Source organism: Mus musculus, chromosome 3 (assembly GCF_000001635.26).
Source record: "Mus musculus strain C57BL/6J chromosome 3, GRCm38.p6 C57BL/6J".
Classification (NCBI taxonomy): Eukaryota; Metazoa; Chordata; class Mammalia; order Rodentia; family Muridae; genus Mus; species Mus musculus.
The window spans coordinates 27,661,671-27,687,405 of NC_000069.6; the positions used below are offsets into that span (position 1 = coordinate 27,661,671).

The window sequence follows — 25,735 nt, forward strand, 5'->3', positions numbered from 1 at the left end:
GTAGTTTTAAGTCAGTTGCTGAGAAGTATCGTGCTCTGAAGAACCTGTCAATTCTGCCCCTCCTTCCCACTGACTCCAGGACCCATCAGCACCCGGCTCTGAAGCCAGTCAGATTCTGCATCCACATTCTGAGAGCGCATGGGACCCGTTATCCTATCTACTGTCTCTCTATCCTTTCCCTTTGCTCCGCTTGGTCCAGAAAACCACAGGTCGTGTAAACTCACTTCCAGACCATTCCTTCCACTGAGTTCTACACACACACTGAGCAGGGGGAAGTCAGAAGAGTGTCATGGGAGACGGAAATGTTGAGGACAGTTCCACAAAACAATATTTGGTTGGGGTCTCTCCAGGGACGGACTGGGCCTATTATCAACAAAAGCAAAGGAGCTGTGGTTTGAAATGTAGACTCCTTATTCTAAGAGGCTTCCTAAATCACTCAGTGTCCCTATCCCCCACAAACAGCATAGGGTCAGTAAGATGGCCATTGCTGGAAAGGGGAAAGCTCATGTCAACTGTCAAAATAGGTAAGATATACAATCCCAGCACTCAGGAGGCAGAAGTAGGCAGATACCTGTAATTTTATGGCCAGTCTGGTCTACACAGTGGGCTTCAAATTAGCCAGAGCTACACAGAAAGACCATCTCAAAACACACACACACAAACAGACATAGATGTGTATATATTTGTATATATACACACAAATTCGACATTAAATGAATATTTAAATATACTTCCTATCAATGAAAACAAACTTTTTGAAGACACTGATGGCTGCTTACTAAATTTCAGCTATAAATATGCTTTCTTATATTTTTCAGCACCATAGCCACAAATATACATTTGTGCACCTATAAAATATGATATGCACAAGTATGTGCACAGTATACTGCACACTATAATACCCATTTCTAAATTGGTTCTACAAATCTGACTTTATAGCTTATAACTCGGGTTGAGGATCCCTTATCATAGATGACCAGGACCCTCTAGAGGGGCTTTTGAGTTTTGAAATTTCCATGAATTTTACTAGTTGAAAATCCCTAACCTGAAAATAGGAATCCAAAAATGTTCCAAAAATAATAATCTATTTTTGAGCATGAGATCAGCAGTCAGACAGCAACAGTCTCAAGAATAATTGAGAGTTCCTAGCTGGGGCCACTCACCTGAGAGTTATAGGAAAACACCAAGCAGAACACACGGGGTCTTCTCACAGCTTGCCATTCTTAAACTAGTTTTGGTAATCTGAGAGATTTAAAGGAAGCGGCAACCAAAATAACAGAGTAGAACACCGCAGAAGCTTTGAGCAGCTGACTAAAGCCCTATCTGCTACAGCTAAGACAGAGCAGGACTCATGGTGCTTGTTGTTTAAAATCAGAGCCTTCTCGAGCACTTCAGAAGAATGCTATTGAATCCACCAGCCTCTGCCTAGTCCCAAGGTCAGCCTTATCCTGCAAAGGATCTCCCATACTTCTCATAGGAAAGGAAGACTTCCGAGATGAAAACTTAGCTTAGTTGTACATTTTCAGTACCCAGATCCTACAAAGAACAAGGCCACCGTGTCAGCTGAGCCCAGGCTATCAGTTCAGTTCACAGCCTCATCCTGCTACACGACCAAGCAAAATGGTACACAGCCCTGTGCTGGGAAATAAGGACACCTCTGCCTTTGTGATTCCAGCAGACACAATTCAGTAGCTGCTTCCCAGCACACACCGTTTGGTGACTGCCCTAGCTTTGCTTTCTCATGCCCAGACCCATTGATCTGGGGCTTGCCTAGAGTGCAATGTTGAGAAAGATTAACTGCCCCAGTTCAGTAGTCATTAGAGATGACCTGTCCAAGGTCATGAGATTAAAGAGCAATGAGATCCATGTCATCTTATCCTCTAGTGCGAAAACAACATCCATTTAATCACTCCTTCCTGGAGTTGACACAGGCACGCAATGCTGAACAAGTCACACTCACAAACTCTCGGCCTCCACTTCAGATTATTTGACATTGAATCCATAGATGCCTCAAAATGTTTAAAAGAAGAATCTGATAATTAAAGTCTAGACCTGCAGCTGGGAAACATAGCTCAGTTGCTAGAGTGCTGGCCTGATTATACAAAGCCTGGGCTTCATCCTCAACATAAAACTGGGTATGGTAATATATACTCCTGCTATCCTAGCACTAGGGAAGAGGATCAGGAATTATCAGGGTCAGCCTTGGGTATAGAGGGAGTTTAAAGCCAGCCTGGGCTACATGAGACCCTGTCTCCAAAAACTGGATAGATGATAGATTGGAGATAAATGATAGCTAGACAGACAGACAGACAGACAGACAGATACATAAGCAACACCTATCTTGATAGAAAGAACTCATCTAACAAACACCACATCTAAGATATGTCATGCTAAAAACAGGGACACATATGAATAATACATGCTGAAATCACACTTGTAACTCATGACTAAGAGATGAGATGGTTGACCAGCAAACTCATCCCTCCATTGTTCAAACAGCGGCTTTGAAGACCTTGGAAATCCAGTTTTGCCCTCCAGCTAAGACTCCAGGAAATAACAATAGGATTCTCGAAAGTCTCAGACCCTTAGTTCCTTTATTGGAATCTTTGTTTTCAATGATCCAAGACACTCTCCTCAAGTAAGACAGTGCTATGCCTGTGATTACTACGTGATATGTTCATACTGTGGAGGGCTTGATAAAACTCACATCAAGTTGTGTGTGGAACTGTGCTGCCTCTTCAATCAGCCAATGACTCAATACTGACCATCCAAGGAAAGCCTCCAGACGCCCGCACACGGCTGTACCACCCGACATCCTGCATCCTGTCTTCAACATCCCTCAGGAAATTCACTCATCCCAGATGAATTTCTACTGCTTTTTCTCCAGAGTTTAAGAAAATTCTGTGGCAAAACTTCTTGCCTCTACTCTCCTATCCTATTAGACATTTTAAAAGATACCTTCTGTGTATTCTGTATTCTTTCCTCTAATTTGGAAGCCAAAAATCAGAAAATATTAGTAATAATTTCCTCTAATCTAATTCTTACTTTAAGAGCGCATAGCCTGACTTAAAAAAAAACTCTAGAAATTGAAAATTCTATTTATTCCAGTCTAATTCTGCATAATTTAATCCCCCAAACACAGTTCTTTCTGTCAGCACCAGCTCTGTTCCATAAGAAAGGTAATGTCCTCACCGCTTAAGAGCCTGAGTACCATTTGGCCACTGTACATATATCCTCACGTGTGGATGAAGGAAATGAATAGAAAGCACTCCTTTTCTCGATCTTCAGAACAAACTTCTCACCTTCAGCATCACCCACTTCATAGAACACCCCTAGCACAGACAGAGTCACACATCCCCGACAGCTGCCTTCCTTCCCTACAGTTATCTTAAAAGTGATTCTTAGCAATCAATTACACTTCTAAACATAATCGTCAAGAAACGGGCTTCAGTAATCTCCCAAATAAGAACTATATTTAAACTGAGAAGGCATTTCTCAGGGATTCCAACTGCATGCCATGTGGCCTGAATCAATCCACATGACACTGAAAACGGCAAGCTCGAGGCCCAAGCTGAATCCAAGTTCTGCTCTGAATGACTCAATTTCTCACACCTCAGTTTATCTACAGTACATTTAATCCAGACGATGGACAGATGATGGACAGATTCCCTCCTACTCTGAGGGCCTTGGGACTTGGTTCACCTGGAATTAGAATCACCAATGAAGGAGAAACTCTCCCCAGACAGTACCTCAGTTAGCCACATAAACACCTGGTTGCTGAACAGCCATTGCTCAAGTCCCACCTTGGAAGATTAGCATTTCTGAGCTGCCAGCTGTTCCAGGAACATGACAAGGCAGGCAGCTTCCTGGTTCTAAGTCTCCTTTACTTGTGTAGAGGAAAATGAAGGGCTGGGGGAGGGGAGGGGTGGGGCAGCTGCAGGCAGAGGGCAGCACTCTGCTCTCTGGACTGACTCGACTGCCCCTGCTACCTGCTCTAATTATTCTAAGGGAGGGGGTCCCTGACTTCCTTCATGTGATACAAGAAGCTGGTGAGCAAGGAACCCTTTAGCTTTTACAGCCCCTGGCAAACACCAGAGATTCCCAATCATACTTTCACATCAGCATTGCGCTTCTGCCACAGGATGTGATTTCCCTTCTAGCACATTACTAATCGGCACTAATTTGAAAAACATAACTTCAGCATTTAAAATTTGCAATGGAAATTTTTAAAATATTCTTTAATCAGCAGCCCTGTTGGGATCATCCGTACTCTGTTTCTTATTTTTCAGGGTCCAAAGGACAAGGGAAGGCCTCCTGTCTCCATCTAAGTCTCTCCGTCTAAGTCTACAAAGTTTGTAGTTTCCACACAACAAGTTATGATCTCTTTACAACATCCACTCCAATATAGATTCAGTTAAACTCTCCAAATGGTACCCCAGCACACCAGCTTCTGCAGGCAGAGTCCTACCACAGCTAAAGCTAAGAGTCAGTCAGCTCTACCTGAGGGACAACAGTTCCCTGGGGAGCAGAGAGCCAGCCACAGCTAGGCTGGCAGCTTGAAACACAGCCACGGTAAGCTAGGTGCCCTACCTAAAAGCTGGAGGTCAACCATTTCTTTCAACATTTTATCTTATGGACCCCAAATAAAGACTCAATAATTATTTTCCCCATTCTGCCTGAATTCTATGCTAACTTAATCATGTCACCAAAATTATATCCCTGAAAGTATTGTGGAAGAAATGTCAATATCGACCCAGGTTCAAAGTAAGAAAAACTGCCAGGAGGTAAGAGGCAGAGGCAGGTGGATCTCTGTGTTAAAGGTCTATGGAGTGAGTTCCAGGACAGCCAGGGCTACACAGAGAAACCCTGTCTCGAAAAACTAACAAAACAAAAAAATTAGGGAGAACTAAATAGCACGAAGGTACATGCAGTGTCGTTTTTCTCCTGAATCCATCTAGGAGAGGACTGCCAATGTGGCATGGGACAAATACCATGTGTCATCCAGCAGGAAAAGGAACCCCAGTAGCAGGCGAGTCAGCTGCGAGGTAAACGGTGGAAGTCCTGAACACGTGACCTCAAAGCAGCAACCTACACAGGGAATCACAGCACCACTGAACACTGCTGAATATACACTTTTCTCAAGTTCTAGTGTTTAGCTGAGAATACTCTGGGCAACAGGGATCTGGAACAGTGTAAATCTTAATTTATCTAATAAAATCTCAATTTTACAGAGATTATAAGAACATATAAAATGCTATTAGCACATCACTTACATAATCCCTTCAAGTAAGAACTTTATTCAATTTTCACGTAAAGAGTCAAATAAAATTGGCTCTCCTGGCTAAGCCCATGATTAAATGAGCGTTTCATGAGGCTAAAGAAATTGTCGTATTGCTTATTCACCCACTTATTACCAACATATAAGCTGCTTTTCTAACTCAGCATAGTTTGAAACTCCCCAACCTAACACACCCTAGGAATTGCTGCCATTTATACTGAAGGGAAAGTCATCTCCAAATGTTAAGATTTCAAGGCAATAACAAATCTAACTATTCTCCCTGATAGTTTCACTTTCTTAAGCAATTGTTTTTAATCTTTGGTATTTTATAGCACTATTACAAATAGAAACACTGATTGTCTGACAAGAGATATATAAGCTACATCTTTATAGCCTTCGAAATGTTAGATATGTATTTGCAATGTTATACCTGGCTGTCAACCAATGTGGCCACGCCCTGTTAATGCCCAAACTCATTACCAGTTAACAAGGAAGATACTTCCCATTCGAAGTCCACAGACAGAGCACTGGGGTTGCTTCCTTTGTTTCCTTTAGGTGACTCTCTCTTCCCCTTTGCAACTGTCAGCAATTAAAACCACAAACTCCAAAAGGATGGCGGGCTCAGTTATCTAAGACACAAACAAAGCAAGTGCTATGGGGTTCAAGTGCCTGTAAGGACCAACCCAGACAGTGCCCATCAACACAATCTCATCCTTCTCAAACATGGCTACAGAGAGACCGTCTTCCACATTTAGTCATTTAATTAAACTATCACATGATGGCAAAAGTACACTTCCTTCAGTATTCCAGAGTAAGCAGAGAGAGATGGGGACTGTGCCACTCTGAGCAACTGCCCCTGCTGACCACCACTGGCTCTGCACTTCCACTAACATGAAGGCATGTCATAGAGCCAGGCCACTCAGTTTCTCAAAAGAAACTATGAATCCTCTTAACACCAAATGAAGCCCAAAACCCAAACCGAATCTATACACTCCATCTTATCATTCCAGGTTATAACTTCCATCTCCGAGAATGAGATGAGGCAGTCCACGGGATTCAAAGACACCCCGTCCCCCAGGCTGAGGCCGTGCTCTAAGACTGGCCTCTTCTCCTTGCAGCTCCATGTATATGCAACACAGACTTACTGAATCACTGGACAAACAGGACACCTACTGTGGACCAGTGCTGGGACAGACACTGGAGAAAGAAGCAAAGCCCCTTCTACGGAGAGCAGATTCCAGTGTGAGGAAGTAATTAAAGTAATAACTAAATTACATGTTATGCAAGAAAACAACACGTAAGATTAAAAAACACACAGGGCAACTGGAAAAGCCTCCCTCTTTTCTAAGATTAATTTTACTTGGGGAGCGAGGGTGCGTATGAATCCTGTGGACTGGTGTTACAGGCGATTGGAAGCCACCTGACACGGTACAGGGAATCACTCCGCCTCATACACTACAGAGGTTCTGTTTGAGGACATGGCTCGGTGCAATAAGCACCTACTTCATAAGCATGAAGACTGGGGTTCACATACAGCACCCACATCAGAAGCCTGGCAGGAGCAGAGTGCCCCAACCTTAATCCCAGAGCACTGAGGATGGAGATGAGAGAGGCTGTTTGGACTAGCTAAGTCAGCGAGCTCCACGCTCCAGTTCAGCACGATACCCTGCCTCAGGAAATAAAGTGGAGAGAGACTGAAGACACCAGCATCATCCTCTGGACCCCACACACGTAAACATGTATACACACATGTGCATTACACACATTAAAAAAATAGAAGACAAAGATAAAGTTTTACTTAAGAAAAAAAAAAAAAGCAGTTGGGGCTGGTTCTAGCCTCAGCAGGTTAGAACACTGGCTGTTCTTCCAGAGGACACTGCTTCAATTCCTAGCACCCACATGGTAAGTCAGAAATATATGGAACTGCAGTTCTAACACCCTCTTCTACAAACATTACAGACAGACATGCAGACAAAACACTTCAACACATAAAATAAGTAAACCTAAAAAAAAAATAGACAAGTCTTAGTAAGGCTTAAACCACAAACTCCAAAAGGATGGCTGTAGCTGTGGGCATTAACTTGAATGTTCCTCAGTTCTTCTGTCCACGAAGTGCACTATTGCCTGACCTATTTAACCCTTCCAACCCTCAAAAAAAAATGCCTTCATGAGAATACTGGAGTGCTTTCATAGTAAAGTCAGACTCTGCCTCTTAACTCTCAGCACGCACTGGGCCACCTTCTTAGCTGTCCTAAAGCCTTTGCAGATAACTGACCCTTCCCAAGCCACGGCCAGCCCACCTCACACACACACACCTCTAATCTGAAAATAGTTTTTAAAAAGACTATGAACAACTTCCGTAGTTTAAAAAAATAAAAGATCATAATGCTTGAGAGACAGCGTCCACCAAATGTGTGCATCCAAAGAGCTACTCCTGTTTTAACTTCACAAAAAGACGCATGGATTTAGTACTATCCAAACATGATGTGTGTACCCCCGGGTTTCTGTTTGTTCAATTTTAGTGTAATGTGGCTACCGCCTGAAGTCAAGATAATGTCAATTTCTGGGAGAAATCAAACTAATGTCTTTGCATTTTTCTTCTGTCAGTCTCCAGATTATTCAGCACTTAACAAGTTCTGCGTCAATCTGTCTCACTTACCTATGAAGTTGCTAGTACTATTTTACTTGCTCATCTCTTTCTCTTTTAAAATGTTTTTATTACATTGTGTGCATGTGTGTGTGTGTGCACATACATGTGCATGGTGCATGCACAGGTGCCCCTAGAATAAGCAGCAAGCTTCCCTACTTACTGCATGTTATAAAAGCACACTAGTTCCCAAGTTCACCATTGCTGGGCAGCAACACAAACCCACTGCTAGGCGAGACAAAGCCACCTGGATAACTCTCTATCACCCCATGGAAACCAGAGCTAGGACTAACCAGTATGCTGATGTGTACCCCATTCGGTAACCCAAGCCATAAGGTTCTTTCTCATGATGCTGGAGTTCTACCTCTTCCAGGTATCTGTGAAACAGCCAGAAGCCACAGAGATCTCGTACGAGACAAAATTAAACCGAAGGCTCAAGTCAAGTTAAAGGATCATATATTTATTCAGAATCATCTTCTTGCACATTTGTCAATTTCCCAGCCCTAATAGCATGCCTAATTTCTTATGTATTTTATCATTCAAGCACATCACCAGAAATACACATATGATGAAATATCTCATACCGTATTAGGTTTCAGAAAGAATTACGACAGCCCAGTGGAATTCAGCTGTCACAGACTGTCACCTCACTTCTAGACAAGGGGTTGGAGGGCTACATCCTGCTTGGGAAGCTGGCACCGCCACCCAAGTCTCCCACCCTTTCTACCTTGACACTGAACACTTCAGCAGAAAGCAGTCAGAGTTCTAGACAGAGACCTAAAGGTCCAGCCAGATGAAGTCAAACTGTGCTGGCCCTGAACCTGCTTTTCCGTGTCACAAGAAAGCCAGGGCAGAAGGAACTGTGTCTTCTTTTTCCGGCTGTATTTGCAGTAACTCGAGTTCAGTGTATACATGAGGGTAACGTCCCCACTGCTTTGCTCAGTGCTGAAGTGGTTTGTGAAGCGTGGCCCTGCTGAAAGGCTAGACGGTGAACTAGATGTCCTTCTCAGGATGCCTCTCAGCCTGAGAATCCCGTGGTGTGCTCGTAATGGAATTCGGCTGCTCTTATAATTAGAAATGGAGCTTGCTAGTCACACATCTGGATCAGATAAACCTGCACAAATAGCATCTCACCAGCAGCAGAAATGCCAAGCATTCGACAGCGGTGTGGTTACACTACCCTCACAAATAACAAGGAATACTACTTATCCATCGAAAGGAAATGATTTGGACAGGCAGGAATAAAGCTTAGTTTATGCAAGACAATTTTTGTCTTGAAAAAATGTTTATAAAAGAAAAACTGGACCTATTTTTATATTAATTCATATAAGTATACAGAAAAGAATCCTCATACATAATAAGGCCTCAAATAGCAATTAATCCATACAATCTTAGTGAATGGTGAGTCTCCTGTTATTGATCTGGTAAAGAGGTCATAGGTACCCGTGACATACGGCAACATCTTACATGCAACTATGAACTGTTCTACGATAAACTAGGATCAAAGCATCGTATGCACTCAAGAAATCATCACAGCCATACACTATGTGCTGCAAGCTAGCAGTTAGCCACAGTCAGCCACGATATCTAGGGTGGGACTAAACAGAACAGGAGCTCTTCCCAACCAATCAGGTGGTCAGCAGTAACTACCACTGAGAAGCAGGTCTCTGACGCCTGGGAACTTAATATCCTAACCTAACTGCCCTGAGGAATAATGACACAATAAAGAATGGGGAACTCTTCTCCTGTCCCTCACCAGCACAGTCTCCAGGTGTCTCCTGTCCCTCACTAACACAGTCCTTCGTTGTCACCTGTCCCTCACCAACATAGTCCTTGAGTGTCAACTATCCCTTACCAACACAGTCCTTCGGTATCACCTGTCCCTCACCAACACCATGTGGGTGCTAAAACCTAAACCTGGGTACCTGAAAGAGCAGCAAACATTCTTAGCCACTGTGCCTTCTCACCAGCCCTAGACCTTAGGATTTTTAGCCTATGAAATGCAAAACTCAAGCCAGAGGAGCCGGCTGGCAGGCAGGAATCTCAGTAGATAGCAGATGGCAGCATAAGCTTTAGGTGTGTGTGTGGGGGGGGGGGGTACCTCAAGAGTCTCTGTGCATACACAACAAATGGGGAAAACGTCAGTAAACACAAACACCCCAAACCTCAGAATTCTAGATCTGGGTCAATAATGTTTGTACAATGTCAAGAAAAGGGAAAAGAGGAGCTTAGGGTGTGCTCACTGGTAGAGTGCTTACCTAGCAAGTAAGACCTAGGCTCGACCCTCACAGCTGAAAGCGAGGAGGGTGAGGAAGAGGGAAGAAGGAAAGGACAAAAACCAGTAAAACTCAAATGCCAATGAGAGGAAAGAAAGGCCACAGTTCAATGTCTGATTGATGGAGAAACAGCTACTCCTACCCGGGAAGAAAAGCAGAAGAGAGGCAGGTTGCCATGGTTGCTACACAGGAGAACCCAAACGGGCATCAAATCCTTACTTTGTGCAGCCTCCGAGTGCCAGTAAGGCTCAAGGTCTCGGCCAGTCCTAAAAGGATACAAGAGTAAGCAGGCCAGATAGCTCTTCGAGAAACAGAGCAAATGAACCACAGACTACAGTCTTTACATATCAAGTTTTAAACAAACAAAGCTTTGACTCAAATGACCCCCTGATGATCAGCTAATTCATTTTCAAAGGAATATAAATCGTTCCAAGCCAGGGGAAGCAACTTAAGTAGTGGAGTTCTTAACTGACATCATTATCAGAGAGTTACCATCACAACAGCGAGTTAGGCTCTTCAAAGAGTCCAGAACTCTAAATGATACTGAGCTGAGCGTATGTGTAGTTTATATTTATGAAATGCCCTAAATAAGTTCAAGCTATAGGGTCGCAACCTATGTGCTCTTTAGGCATGAACAGGTTTTTCCTTAAATGAACGTCACGATGTGCCGATCTGTCTCTCAGTTACAGGTGAGAACTGAACCCTCAGCTCCACCCCAGAATGAGCTCCGGGCACAGGCTTCACTCCCCTAAAGCTAACCACAGGCCCTCTTACAGAGATCTGAAATGCTTTCAAACTGAAAACACCCAAGATAGTTACTACTGAACTATGCCAAACTTTCAAGAGTCACCCCATGAACCTCCTCCAACCCCTCCGGAAAGCTCTGGGGTACTGACTGGGTAGGCTGGGCAGGACCTCCCTGATTACTAAATTCACTGGGACCTGAGTGTGACGTTGGAACATTTTATAAAGCAGCCTTGTTTGTCTGCTTTGAGGCTGGACACTGCCCTGCACGCTCACTGGCACCTGAGAATCCTCAGGCACAGCCACAGGCGATGGAGAGGGACAGCAGGAAGGACTGACTCTCTGGCCCCCTTGCTATTCGTGTCCAGGAACGGTATCATCCCTGACAAGCAGAGACTTGCCAAACAAGAAAGGAGCACTTAGAAACCAGATTGGCTCCGCCCCACACCCAGCACCTTCCTTAAAGGGCACTGGCAATTTCCCAGGTATGGCTGGCTTTCTAGGAATTACTTATTACCTCCACAAATTCCAGTGTGGAAAACGCACCAAGTGAGACCACCCTGGAAAGCTAGCAACACAAGAGTAAACCTTCTTTCTATCTTGCAGGTTAAAAACAGAAAGAGCTGCCTTGACAGGGATTCTTTCCAATTATCTAAAACCTTTTACTAATTCACTTCCCATTGGCTGGCTTCTCCTGCTCAGGCCTCATCTAATTTAGCAAAAGCCCAGGGACTTTAGATCCCTCCCACAAGGTCTCCAGCCTGTCAGGATGCTAACAGGCCAGAGGACCATGCGGGGAGGGGATGGGGGCTCCCAGAACTCTGTCAGCACACACACACACACACACACACACACACACACACACACACACACACACACCAGAAGGCACCACAGCCTCAGCCCAGATTCTAGGCATGACTTCAGTCCTTACAAGAATCCACAGATTCCTATTTTTAAGGCCATGTCTTCCCAATTCTGGAATAATAGTAGCTTAGCAAGATTCAAACTGGGTTAACCCACACAGACCAATTTGTTTTCCCCTCCAACCAAACCTAGAAACTGCTGACTTTTCAATGAGTGGGAGTGGATTACCACCTGTGTGACACATTGGCAGAATAAAAGCTCCCTCCCCACCTGTACCAGGGCCAGCGCAGGGCCAACAAGCTCAGGCCTATGGCAATCATGTGACTCTTCTTCAAAAAGCTGCTTCAGCAGGGCCTGATGCCACCCGCAACACAACTCCTGGTTCAGGAGCCCCTCGAGTCGCTGGAAACAAGGAAGCCTTCCTGGATGGCAGGCAGCCAGCGGATATCTACCATTAAAGGCTTAAGTGTTCAGCACACGCTTCCCTCAGCTGTGGCCAACGGGTTTGGGTTTTTTGGTTGGGGGGGGGGGTTGTTTGTTTGTTTGTTTGTTTTTTCATATAAAACACAGGCTATAAAGCAAACCAAATAGTTCCATACATTTACTCGGCTGCCAGCTCGCTCCTTTCAATGTGTTGGGATGGAAGGCAGAGGTGGGCAGAGGTCGGCTTCTTCACACCCTGAGACTGGAAGATGGCTCATATGGGTACACTCGCCAAGTGCTCATCCCACCTCCAATAGGCACAGAGATGCTCTCACACTGCTGGACCACACAGTCTTCCTTATGGAATGTGGTCACAGCAGATACTTTCTCCCCAGATCCCTGTATCATCTAAAAGTCCTGTCTTCAGGGACAAATTCCTAATATGATAATTTTAAAGAAAGATATAAGATTCAGACTATCTCTAAAAGATAAAGAAAGTGCAACATCTCCCACATGTAGGACATACCAGGTTTCTTTTGTGTGTGTTTGTGGGGGGGGGGGGTTGAGACAGGGTTTCTCTGTGTAGCTCTAGCTGTCCTGGAACTCACTTTGTAGACCAGGCTGGCCTCGAGCCAGCCTCCGCCTCCCAAGTGCTGGGATTAAAGGCATGCACCTAAATTACCTGCTTACAACAACCATGGCCATTTTGTTTCATTTGCTACTTTGTTTTAACCAGTCAAGCTTTACAGTTACTCCTCCTTATCTAACTCTCCTTATCTATAGTATAGGACCGCTGCATCGCGGGCTTGGGTAATTTTACGTGTCCAAATTCTGTTTTCTAACTCAGATGTAACCTTTGCAGATAGAGACCACATCATTTATTTATTTTGTCCACTACAACAGATATTTAAAAGCAATTTCAGCCTCTAAAACTATCACTGACTCAAATCTACCCAGGACAGCATACCGCCAGGAAAGTTAGAATTCTGTTTTCAAAGGACTCGCCATGTTCCCAAAGCGCTAAGCACTGTCTCGACGGTCCTAGGCCAGAACTGAGAAGGTACAGGTCTTCCCTAAACCATGCTGAACCTCAAGACAGCCTAGCTCTAACTTCCAGCTACCTTGTCAAGACAGGAAAAAAACCTAAGGGGAATAACACATAGATAGCTCTCTCCCAAGAAACTGTCACTTCGTCTCTACCAAAATGTGTATTCAAGGAGGAGCTTACAATCTGAACTCCAGAGGCCTAGCGAGCTACCAAGGACCACACAGGACTGAGCACTAAAGGGGACCTCTGAGAAACAGCCTGGGTAGATACATTGTCACAGTCCTCGAAGCCAGGACAAGTCTCTACAAAGTTCACCAGAGAGCACTCTCTCGTTTTCCTCACTGTGATGGCGGCGGAAACCATGACCTGTCCTGGAGCACAGCAGAACTTGGAAACATAGTCAGGGCGAGCATGTTTGTAACAAATAAGCAAAGCCAGCAGACAGAGCTCCCAGCCCAGTTCTAGCTTCCAGTTGCACTTCTTCATGGCTTTGAGTACCATAAATACAGGGACAATTCTTGGCACGACAGTAAGTGAAAATATCACAAACAAGAGCAATCGTAAGAGCTGGAACCAAGAGGCTAGAAAAGCGAAGGGCTTACACGCAGCAGCGTGAGACAGCCAGACGGCCTCCATAGAGACACAAATGTGGTCTAGGTTGCTATGCAGTTGTTTCTTGAACCTACTCCTGGACATATTATCAGTTTACTGGGTCGCTGATTGACATTCTTTCAATAAGAATAGGAAGAAATACATGGCAAAGAAAAATGGCAAGTGTGGATTTGTGAGACTTCTGATTCCGTCATATGCATGCAAGTGTCTGTCTACAAGCACACTGGAGCCATTCTGAACAATATCAAAAATAAAGGGCTAGCTGACACCTTAGCACAGCTGAAGCCATACAGTGGCCATTCTCCAAGGTCTGGAAGAATACTTCGTGCTCTCCTGGTCTGATTTTCTCACAAAATGAAGATGCCTAAAAGCCAAGGCCCTGTGGAAGGAGGCAGCAAGGCAGGTGGCCCCAGCCGCCCTGGCTCCTCACGGGTGCTGGTGCTCTGCACAAAATGACGAATACCATACACTTGGAGGGTCAGAGTTACATACTGTCAACATTCAGACAACAGAAGGACTCAGAACCCCAAACATGACTTAATAATAAGGAAATAAGGAAAACGTGAACATGGATACATGGTTTATAATATTTCTGACAACAGAATTAACTAGCTTTTGCATGGCTAAAATAAAAATAAGTGAACTATTTTAAATAAAGTTAATTTTTGTCATTATAGAAAAGCTTAAATTTCTTTAGAAGACAAAATAACCCACAAAAACCTCTGACTGCACTTCTTCACCCCTCAGTCTCACGCTCAAGCTCTGCCACAGAACCCAGGCTGCAGCCTTCCCAGCCCTGGCCCTCCTGCCCTCTGGTCCTTCCGGTCCTCCTGCCTGCCTGCCCCCACCCCACCCTGCCTGTCTGACCCCCACCCTGCTTTCCTGCACCCCCACCCTGCCTGCCTGCCCCCCCCAACTCTGATGGCCTGCCCCCATCTCTTGTGGATCCCATAAATGGTCCAATCCTAACCTCCCTCCCATGCTTGTAGCTTTATCCCAGCAGGACCCCCTGCTAACCCAAAGGCCAGTCCCAGGACAGCAGGTGAGCTGACTGCAGATCTTTGCTCTCCTTCTGCTCCCAGTCCGGATCCACCTCCCCTCATCACCCCTCTTCCACCCCCAGCCCCATAGCAGAGCATCCACTATGGCCTCCTTTCCTCTCTGACTCCATCCCCAGTGGACCACAAAGATCTTCTCCAACCTTCCTTCCCTCAGCTCATTGCAGTACCCCAGCCTCCACCACCAGCAGGCATTCCCTAGGAACACAGCAGCTGAGCAGCCCAGGGAAGCAGGAATATAGATAGCCCAACTTTTTTCTTTTATATTCATGAGCAATTATGTACATCTTTTATAAACCTGAAATCTAATTTATATACTCAAACTACACAAGGGACACTTTTATTGAAATTGTAAAATAATTTCCTGTATGTTGGTTTTGTTACTCACTTTTAATAAAATAATGGCAAATTATTCTTTAAAGAAAAAAAAGCTCTAATAAAATAAGGGTTAATTAATCTAACGAGAACAATGATACTTTATCTTTAGGTAAGCTACGGAAACTTAGAGAGTCTCAGAAGCCAAAATGCCCTTGTTGTTTTCCTCATAAAGAGAAGTGAACCCTATGCTCTGAGTATCTGTAGGAAGTAGAAAAGAGGTTTTCCATAAGACTAGCCTGCACGACACCCTGTTCTTCTACAGCCCCATTCCACTCACAAGGGAAAATGCCTCCTCCTAGCAACCTCCAGAGGAAACAACCCACCAACTTCCATGAACCCAACAACCACCATTTAGCATTCATATTATTTGATACTCTCAAGTTACTGTACACATTTCAGAGGCCCACCTAGTCCTGTAATTTCTCTTAGAAAGAAAGCACAAAATAATTGCCATGATTTAGGGCAATCTTTCTGTCTTTCTCCTAATCTACTTGGTAAGAAGAAACCCACAAATTCCCCAAATATGGGGATGCGGGGAGGGGGGAGCGCCTTAAGGTCAGGAGCGAATACTAACTCACTAATACTAATACAAGGGCGCTTGCCTGGGCCACACAAGGCTCTGGGTTCAACCCCGCATGGTACTGGGGGTGTGGGGGTGTTGATTGCATCATGTTTAAACTGTAGTTAATTCTCACAAGGAAAGCAAAAAGCTGTTGTTACTGGAAGGAAGTTGGCAGAGCCGGGTGGGTGACAACAGCAATTGTGCCAGATGCAGTTCTGCAATAAGCTAACCATGGGTCCCCAACTGGCAATCAATCCTGCGACTGTGACCACTAATGAGCTTAGGGCCTGCCAAGTTTCACGTGACTGATAGTTATGAAATCGTTTCCTTTCCATGTGTCTCAAAACAGATTTAAATTACCTTGTTTTTTAGCCTTAAAAGCATGACCAGTGATACAAAATAGCAAGCTAGGATATCCGCAACCACCATGAAATCACCCTCTGCAGCCAGAAGATTCCATAGTGCAAGCAACGGACATGGCTGACGGTGGAACTAGTTATGACATACAAAAACATGAAGTAACAATTTGCTCTGAACTGGATCCCTCTGATGACTTTGGGATGGATTTATCCTTACGCTATTTTTTTTTCCTTTTTAAAAAAAGGTGGAGGCTGGGGAAGTTGGCTCAGTGGATAAAGCATAAGAATCAGAGTTCAGATCCACAGAACCCATGTCAGAACTGGATGGGTGTGGCAGCCTGCCCTTAATTCCAGCATTTAGTAAGCAGAGAAACAGGCAGAGGGATGCTGGGGCAAGCAGGCTAGACACAGTAGCCACATCACCAAGCACGAGTTGAGCCTGAGACCCTGCCTTCATAAATAAAGTAGAACACATGTACACATATGAATCCACACAGCATGTAATATATACACCATATTTTTAAAAATGTAGTTGAATTTAGTAAAGAAATCAAAGATCAAATGTCATTACGAATCCTGGTCTGTTGTATATATGGGACAGGTTGATCTCACGTGATCACACGCGTGTGAACTTACAAAGACGGAGGTAGTTTTGAACACCTTCCTGGTGGAACACTTCTACTTACACAGCAAGAAGGTCCTCTCGGAGGCGGTCACAGAGGCCACCAGCCAGGGTGTGTGGAAAAGCACCTCGCCTAGGACAGAAGCTCCCTCTCTCAAGTGACTGCAACGACGAGTCGACCAGGGTTCAGTCCATTTGCAGGCCGCTTCAACCTGATGCTCCCAAGGTCATTACCAAAGCCATCCATGGGAAACAGCTCTAACATCTAACATCTCTAACAAAGTTCCTATCAAAAGGTCTAGCTTCCTTTTTTTTTTTTTTTTTTTTTTTTTTGGTTTTTGGAGACAGAGTTTCTCTGTATAGCCCTGGCTGTCCTGGAACTCACTTTGTAGACCAGGCTGGCCTTGAACTCAGAAATCCGCCTGCCTCCCGAGTGCTGGGATTAAAGGCATGTGCCACCATGCCCAGCAGAAGGTCTAGCTTTCAAGAAGAGAACAGTTCTAACGGGTAGCATAAATCAGAAGAGACAAGAGTCTAAGAGGGGAAAAAATACATAACAGAAAAGTAATTCTGTTTGCCTATTCCCAATGCTTGGAGAAACAAGCTCTTTAAGAAATTAAAAAAAAGGGCTGGTGAGATGGCTCAGTGGGTAAGAGCACCCGACTGCTCTTCCGAAGGTCCAGAGTTCAAATCCCAGCAACCACATGGTGGCTCACAACCATCTGTAACAAGATCTGACTCCCTCTTCTGGTGTGTCTGAAGACAGCTACAGTGTACTTACATATAATAATAAATAAATCTTTAAAAAAAAAAAAGAAATTAAAAAAAAAAAAACAACCTTCAAAGCAAAATTCTAGACCCAAGCTTTAACAAGTAAGAGTATGCACTGCTAACGTGAACAGTTCAACCCCATAAACATAAGAGTGTCTGTGCACAGTGCTGCTAAATGAGAGGACTGCAGACATGTTTAGGTTCGTCAGCTAACATCCAAACCCTACCACCATCTGGAGGCTCTGCCGGCATCAGAGCTCCACCACCGCCAATGGCTCAACCTCGCAGGCCCTTTCCATCAACATAAAGAACAGATTCAAATCATCAGACTTCAGTGCCTCATAAAGGCTGAGATGAAAGCATGTTCTACGCAGCCCCCAGCCAGAGTTGATGTGATCTCATCTGAAATGAAACACGGCTTCATTACCACCAAATTACCTGCTGCACCTCCATAAGCAGGGACTCTGTCAACACGCTTTCGCAGAGCCTCGCTGCAGAAGGAAGACACACAGCACACGCTGGCTTCACAGGGATACTGTTAGCGCACAAAGTCCATTTCAGGATCTTAGCATCATTACTCCTTGCTGTTAGGCTTAACCAAAATGCTAAGTTCTTTACAAGGTGAGAACTCCTCTACAAGGCTGGAAAGGATAAAGGCTCGCCAAAGCAACTTTCACTGAACTACAAAGGAATTAACGAAGGGATACTTCCAGATGTGGGAGGCTGGCAATCTCTGATGTGAATGATCAAATAGAATTTTGTTCTGAGGCAATATAATTGCAAACATTCAATTATCTGATTTGTAAGCCTATCTTCACCCTCATTAACATCACTCCTGTGTAATCATACAATCACAGACTCCCCTAATAAGGCCAACACTGACAATCCCAAGAAAGCTGAGTCATGGCCATCACCCCAAGAAAGGAGACACTCTAAATTCTTTTAGGTTCCACTCTGAAACCTCCCTGTCGAGTGTAAGAGTTCATTAAAATGAAATAAAATCTAAAACTCTGTTGCTCGTTCTCACTAGCCGCGTTTCCAGTGCTCAGTTGCTGTGTGACCAGTTTTATTAGATAATACAGACTGTAGTTCCGTGACTTCAAAAGTTCTACTCAGCAGCCAATGCAATGAAATGCCATGATCTCTGTTTGGTTTTGTTGATGTTCTTGTTTTGACAGAGGATGCCACACGGCCCAGACTGACCTCATACTCACCATGTAAGGATAGATGATCCTGACCCTCCTCTGCCTTCTAAACTCAGGGATTCCAGGCATGACTGCCACACCCGGTTTGTGCAACCTTAGAGATGGAACCAAGGCACCAGTATGCTAGGCAAGGACACAGAGCTAACTCCTCAGAGCAAGTGCCGTGTTTTCAGCAAAGAAAGCAGAGATAACTTCCTCTAGGATGAAATACAATTCTTTCTAAGCTCTACATTATGTGTTCAGAGCCTTTTGAAAATGCTCATAGCCATTTCTAGTTAAAGACAGTTTGTTCCTTCTTCTGTGTGCACCTATTGTGGCAACAAGTCTCCATCAATTGCAACAGACCTCAGAGGAAAGATCAGCTCCCTTACCAAGGGCTGGGGTTACAGGTAGGTAGTGCTTGGCTGGCAGGTGCCAGGCATTAGAGCCGGTCCCAGCCCCACAGAAAACACAAGTGAGGCATTAGTCACAATTGGCCTCCGAAACCTGATGACTTTCACAAATTAAATTTTTTGCCAAGAACAAATGTAGAAAACTTAACTCTGATATTATGTCTTTTATTATTTAAAATAAGTCTGTAACCCTGGCACACGGGAAGGATTAAGGCCAGGTTAAGATATAGGAAGAGTTTGAAGCTAGCCTGGACTACATGAGACCCTGTCTCAAAAAAATAATGGCTTTAACAATCAACTGATTAAAATGGATACGTAAAATTATTTGAGGCAATAGGTTTTCCAAAGCAGCCTAAATTCACAGCATTCAAATATATTTTTTCTTGTTATTTGTCTATTATATGTGTGTCCCTTTTCTATATATAAATATATATAATGTATATAAAAGAGACACACACATATATATGTGTGTGTGTATGTGTGTACACATATATATACACATGTGTGTGTATATATATATATACACACACACATATATTTATATATATATATATATATATATATATATATATATATATCATACGTAGAGTATCTAGAGGATATCTTTTAAAAATTATTGTAAGATTTACTGTGTGTGGTGGTTTGAGTGATGTAAGTTAGATGTTCATAGAACCTGATGTATTGCTGTCAATATATATATATATATATATATATATATATATCAAACACACATATGGGCCCATGAAGCATTTCTTTATATTCTATATTCTCCTTATTAACCACCTACAAATATCTGTTTCAGTGAAAAGTGTAGAACTGTTCAATTTACTAAAACTTTCCCGTCAGTAGCATCTACATTGGAGACACTGTGCTTCCAGGATACTCCATGGAACCCATGTATAAAGCTGACAATGGAAACAGTCACGCGTGTCCACGTCTGCAGAGCTTCAGGCTTCTGCACAACACTTTAGAAGTTTATAAGCCGTAGCTTTTCCAATAAAAAGACAAGTCTCGAAAGGTCTCACGCTTGGCATTTCTCAGGCACGCGCTCGTCAGCCAGTGCGGGCAGGGACTACGGTTAGCCGAAGCGACCTTACACCCAGAGGAGTGCTCATTCTTTCCTGTGAGTTGGTTTTGGATCTTCATCTCATTCTTCACCAATTGCAAAGCAAACCACAGGGCAAGTTAGCTAACATATTATAGAAGCAGTCAAGGGTCTTATTTTGATATCCTAATTCTTAAGTTCAGAATGTGCCCATTTTGTTCCAAAAGAGAAAAAACAAAACTTAAAAAAAAGAAAACAACAAGCTGAGTGGAGTCTCCTGATGGCCCAAGTTTGGCACCAAACATCTGACAGTGACTGCTATGGTGCCTCGTGAGCTTTCAACTGCTGTCCCCACCTATAAAGAGAAATGTCAGTATTCTCTATTAGCAGTCAGAAAAAATGTCGGCAGATGACCATGCCCACCTGGTGTCAGATGTGTACAAGATACGTGCCTACACACTTTCAGTTACAGTTAGCAATTCTGAGATATTAGGCCCTAGAGAGGAGAGGGCTAGGGACTTGATTTTTACTCAATGCCCCCTTCTGTGTTGTAAAGCAAGGGCAGGCGAGCGAGCTCACACTGGCTTTCTTACCTGTTCACTGAGACAATAACAACTACTCTGCTTACTTCAGAAGGTCACCATGAGAACCTAGCAAATAACATACAGGAAACTGCTTTGTAAACAGTGTCACTCAACGTGTAAGGCACCTTCGTGACTTCTCTGGTGTCAGGCCAGTCTCCTATTTAGATTCAAAGAAAGAGAAGAAAACAAAGAAAATAACCTCTGTGGAATTGTCAGCCAGATTCCAGGGTTCCTTCCTGGATAGGAAGACACACGGCCAACACGTCACGAGGTTCCCTAAAAAAATAAAACAATAGAAAAAATGAGACTTCAGAATTGGGCTTGTGAAAGATGTGGGGGGAGCGGGCTGTGAACCAGGACACAGGCCTCACCTGAGGCCTGCCTCAGACTCTGTAAAATCCACTGGTTCCCCTCATACAGCAAGGTGCTCACTCCAGCAAATGTTTTTCTACAAAGGTAAAACAAGCAAGAAACCAAGAAACTCTGATGGGATCTCATAAAGATACTTAAGCAGGCCTTGGGCGCCCGAGTCCCATCCCGGATCCACGTGGCAGAAGGAGGGCACAGACTCCCCCAGCTGTCCTGACACTGGCTTTGGCAAGTGTGCACCCCACACTCATGCATACACAATCAATAAAAAATTTTTAAAAAAACATGGTTAAAAAAAATATATGAAACAAAAAAGGCTGGGGATATAGATAAGTGTCACACATTCGCCCAGCAGGCATGGGGTCCTTGGGTTCATTCTTTTAGTACCCCAACAATAATAAAAAAGGATATTCAAAATTGTCTCCTGCAATGACAGGACCAGCGAGACCATCTCCTGCAGTGCGATGCACTGACTTCCCCTCATCCTTCCCCCACAGCCTCTGGACTCACTAAAGGAAAGGCAGAGTGGGCAGGCCTCACTGGGCAGTAACCAGGTCAAAGAAGCTGGTCTACAGCACCAGTCCAGTGAGCTGACCCCAACCTCCATACTTCACAAGGAAGTGTGCAACAGAACAGATCTACAGTGGAATCTGTCATTTCAGGAAGAGATCGTGTTATGTCCCTTCCCGTCCCACACACCGACAGAGGAATAACTCTGCTCTATAAATTACTCGTGCTGGCATCCAGCAAAGCTCCCCAGAGCCTAGTCTCTCCACTCATGAGGTAAAGCTGATGCCAAGCTCATAGTGAAACTGTGACCAGTACAAGCAAGGTATTTACAACCTGGTAGGTTTTAAGAACTCTGTCCGTGGGTGTCATACCTGAGTTTCCCTATAAAACATTTTTATTCTTGTATAAACTATTACTCTTCAAACAAACAAAAAGAAAAGTTTAAGGTTCTGGCCTAAATAGTTGGTCAGCAGTTCTAGGGGAAACACATTTATTCAAGTAAACGTCTCAGGGTACAAGGCAGGGAGGGCGTTCTGAGCATCTCCGAGCCGCACTCTTGCTGGGGTTTGTGTCTGGTTTTTGTTTTGCTTTGTTTTCCCCCTTTCTTTTCTGTGCTCAGCCTTACATCCCACAACAAATGGCTGTGGTACTGGGTACATAAAACGGATCCTATACTCCTTCTGAAGGAGCCCAGCATCAGAGTCCAGTGGGGGGAAGACACCCTCAGACTAATGGCAACTACCAGACGCCCCAGAAAGCACTATGGGGTCTGTTAGCACTTGGATTTTAAAAGCATCCAAAGGCTTTGCCTCTAGCCTGTTGCACTACTGGCAGATGATGGAGCACTTGAAGGGGTCACTGGGCTCCTCCCACACACTTGCCTTTCTCCTACCTGGCCAGGATGGAATGGACAGCTTTGCTACTCTGACCTACTCAAGTCCCAGAAACAATAAAGCCACTAGGACTCTGGCATGCCAGCGGCCCAGAAACAGCTAAAACCCCTGAACATGGACTAAAACCTCTGAACTGGAAGCCCAATAAATCTCTCCCACTTTCAATGTACTTCTCTCAAGTCCTGCCACAGTGAGACAGAAAGCTAATGGTGACTTCCATCATGATGGGCCTGGAAACTAAGACCTGAACACAACCAAGGCAGCAGCCCTGTGACCAAGCAGGGGGAGAGCCCAGCAGGCATCTTGGACAGCACCTGTAAGCAGCAAGCTGACCACGATCTGGAAGGCCATGGAGGAGACAAGAGGATGCCTCCTGGGGGAAATGAGTCCTTTACCACCAATTCCCAGAATCCCATGAAAAACAAGCAGTAGAGGGAAACCACTGTCAAGTATGCCCCAGGGGTAACAGGTACCCCTAGCCTACAGGGCCAGCTCGAGACCACAAGTCCCTGGGAAGATGCAAAACCTCCGGGCCAGACTCTTCACAGCCTCAGTAACTCTGTTCCAAGGATGATGACACCAGATTCTATTACTGCAAGACAGGACAGAAAGCATTCCAAAAGTCACACCGGACACTTTGGCTCCAACAATGAGCTGTTGTTGAAACTATAGCTCTCTCTCACAGCAGTTTGTCTTTTTAATACATTTCTAAATATTAAGGAAATGTTCCTTTTGTTTTAGTCTTTTAAATGTCTCACTCATTAATGAAATAAAGTAACGAAAGAGCCTTTCTCTGGAGCTATGGTGGAGACAGAAACGCTTAGGCAGTGAGACTGGCAAACTCACCTCTATACCGCTTTCTTACTTCTCATCAGAAAGGGGGGGGGGGGGAACAGGGGGCAAGGAGAGGGGGGCACTTCACTAGTGCCCCAGTCAGGAAAGCTGCAAGAACTAGTTCTGCAGGAATCGCCTCACTGCAGGAACAGGGCCCAAGCAGTGCAAGGTCTGAAAGGAGGAGGCAGAACACTAACACCCTTAGGCTTCTGCTGGTTCCTGCACACTATGCCGAGGGACCAGTGAGGACAGGCCTGTGCCGTGAACAGTGTCCACCTAAGAAACTATTCCTAAGAACGCAAGGAAGAGGAAAGAGAGCGAGCTCAAACCCCAAAAGCTCACAATAAAGGAGCTTGTGTCTGTCACTGAGCAACCACAACACAATTCTGTACACTTGTCAGCAAAGGCGCTTCAAAAGCACCCACTCCCAGCACCTTTGCAACCTCTTAAAGATAGTAGTAGTCAAACAGATAGATAGATAAGATAGATAGATAGATAGATAGATAGATAAAACAAACTCAATTATATATCAAATTCTCGAAGGAGACAAATACTCCTTCCTTAAGTATGCAATATAACGTCCCGTTCCCCACTGGTAGCACTTTCTTCGAAAACATGAAACGGTGTTAATGGTTTTCAAACTTCCCAGGTTACTCAATAACCACAACAGTAACTGAAAGTTGCTAGAGCAACGGGCCAGTTTGGAACTTAATCGGAGCCTTGTGACCAAGGCTCTACTTAAAAGGCTCACCTCAGGCAAGCCTTGGGTTTCCCAGGGGGAAAAAGCTGTGTTTGATGAAGCCCGTGGCATCCACCTGAAAGAGCAGAGAACTTACACCGTTTCACCACAGCTGGATGCGGGCAGGCTGCAGGGAGTTTCCTCGTTGTTAGTCTAGGTAGATACGACCTCCCTGTTCTCATCTGGAAACTAAGAATCACAATATTACCCTTGAGAATTAATAAGGAATATAGCTGGGCCCTGGTGCCGTACACTTTTAATCCCAGCACTCGGGAGGCAGAGGCAGGCAGATCTCTGAGTTTGAGGCCAGCCTGGCTACAGAGTGAGTTCCAGGACAGCCAGGGCTACACAGAGAAACCCTGTCTTAAACAAACAAACAAACTATATATACATCATATAGTATAAATATATCTTCTAACATATAATAGGTGCAGCTTTTAGTTTTTAGGTGAGTGTCCAGCAATGTGTTTCATTTTGGCATTTTCATACTTAAATATGATTAAAGGAAGCTCCGGTGCCCAGATCAGCGAACCCTGGTGGCCACTGCCCTGACCCCTTTCACTGCTCATCTCCAAGACGACACCAAAGCTTCATCATTGCTATAGTGACAAAACCCTGGGGAAACAAGAGAAATAAAGTCCAAAAACTCCTTACTAAGCAGTGGGAGCTAAGTGCCAGAGCAGCACAGGCGACCTCTGGGACACTCCTTACCTATGCTGGACCGGCTAGAGCGGCCAGGATGTGGCCCCACAGTCCCAATCTTTGGGCTTCCCTCATAAAAATGAAACCACCAAAACTGGCGCAAACATATTAACCCTACCCCACCCCCCACACCACTTTCACCAAAAACAGAGGTGTTCAGAATATCGGACTCCATCAGTACAAAGCCAGTTTGTCCTCTGTGAGCGAGAAGAGGGGCTGGGAGTGAGGGCTGTGCAGAGGGCTAAATCAGGAAGGCAGTACTGTCACAGAAACCAGCCCAGGTCTATCACTGCAATACACTTTCTGACTTTAGTCTTTTCTGACCATCTGGAGCTATTCCAGGCACAGAGCCAAAACTTCATAATTCCTTTGCAAAGTAAACGACAGATCAGTAAGTGCCACGTCTCCAGCAGCAGCCACCGAGGGCACCTCGTGGCCTCTGTGCTCCCGGGAGATTCACACATGTAGTAAAACAGCGGGCTTCCGATGAAACCTGTGACCAGTGCAGCAACGGTGTTCCTTTGGAAGAAGACAACGGCTTTTGTGTCTATCACCTTATTACACTATTCATAGACAGAAGTAGACCATTTGTGAGTTTTACTGAAAAGGGCCACCTCTGGACTAGACTGGTCTGTGTGCATTCATTACTGCTATGGAGACTACATTCGGGGACATCAAGCATCGGTCAGGTGGGTTATGTGACACACCAGGCGACAGCGGTGACCTTTGGATTGATGGTAGCTGGTACGTTGGCAGGAACTTCTGTTTAAACCAAAGGTCAGCAACATCCCTTTCTTCATCAGTACCGAATGCCCAGCCG

General features: G+C 44.6%; 1 protein-coding gene across 9 annotated transcripts in view; it reads right to left on the bottom strand.

Moving 5' to 3' along the window:
* The window catches only part of Fndc3b (fibronectin type III domain containing 3B), a 295,173-nt gene that overhangs the window by 245,536 nt on the left and 23,902 nt on the right, over nt 1-25,735 (bottom strand). For 3 of the 9 annotated variants that reach the window (NM_001356953.1, XM_011249712.3, XM_011249711.3), the window contains exon 2: nt 21,068-21,144. The exons of the other annotated variants lie outside the window; for them this stretch is intronic. The gene's annotated coding sequence lies outside the window, so the exon portion shown is untranslated. The remainder of the gene's footprint in view (nt 1-21,067; nt 21,145-25,735) is intronic. 9 annotated transcript variants of the gene reach the window in all.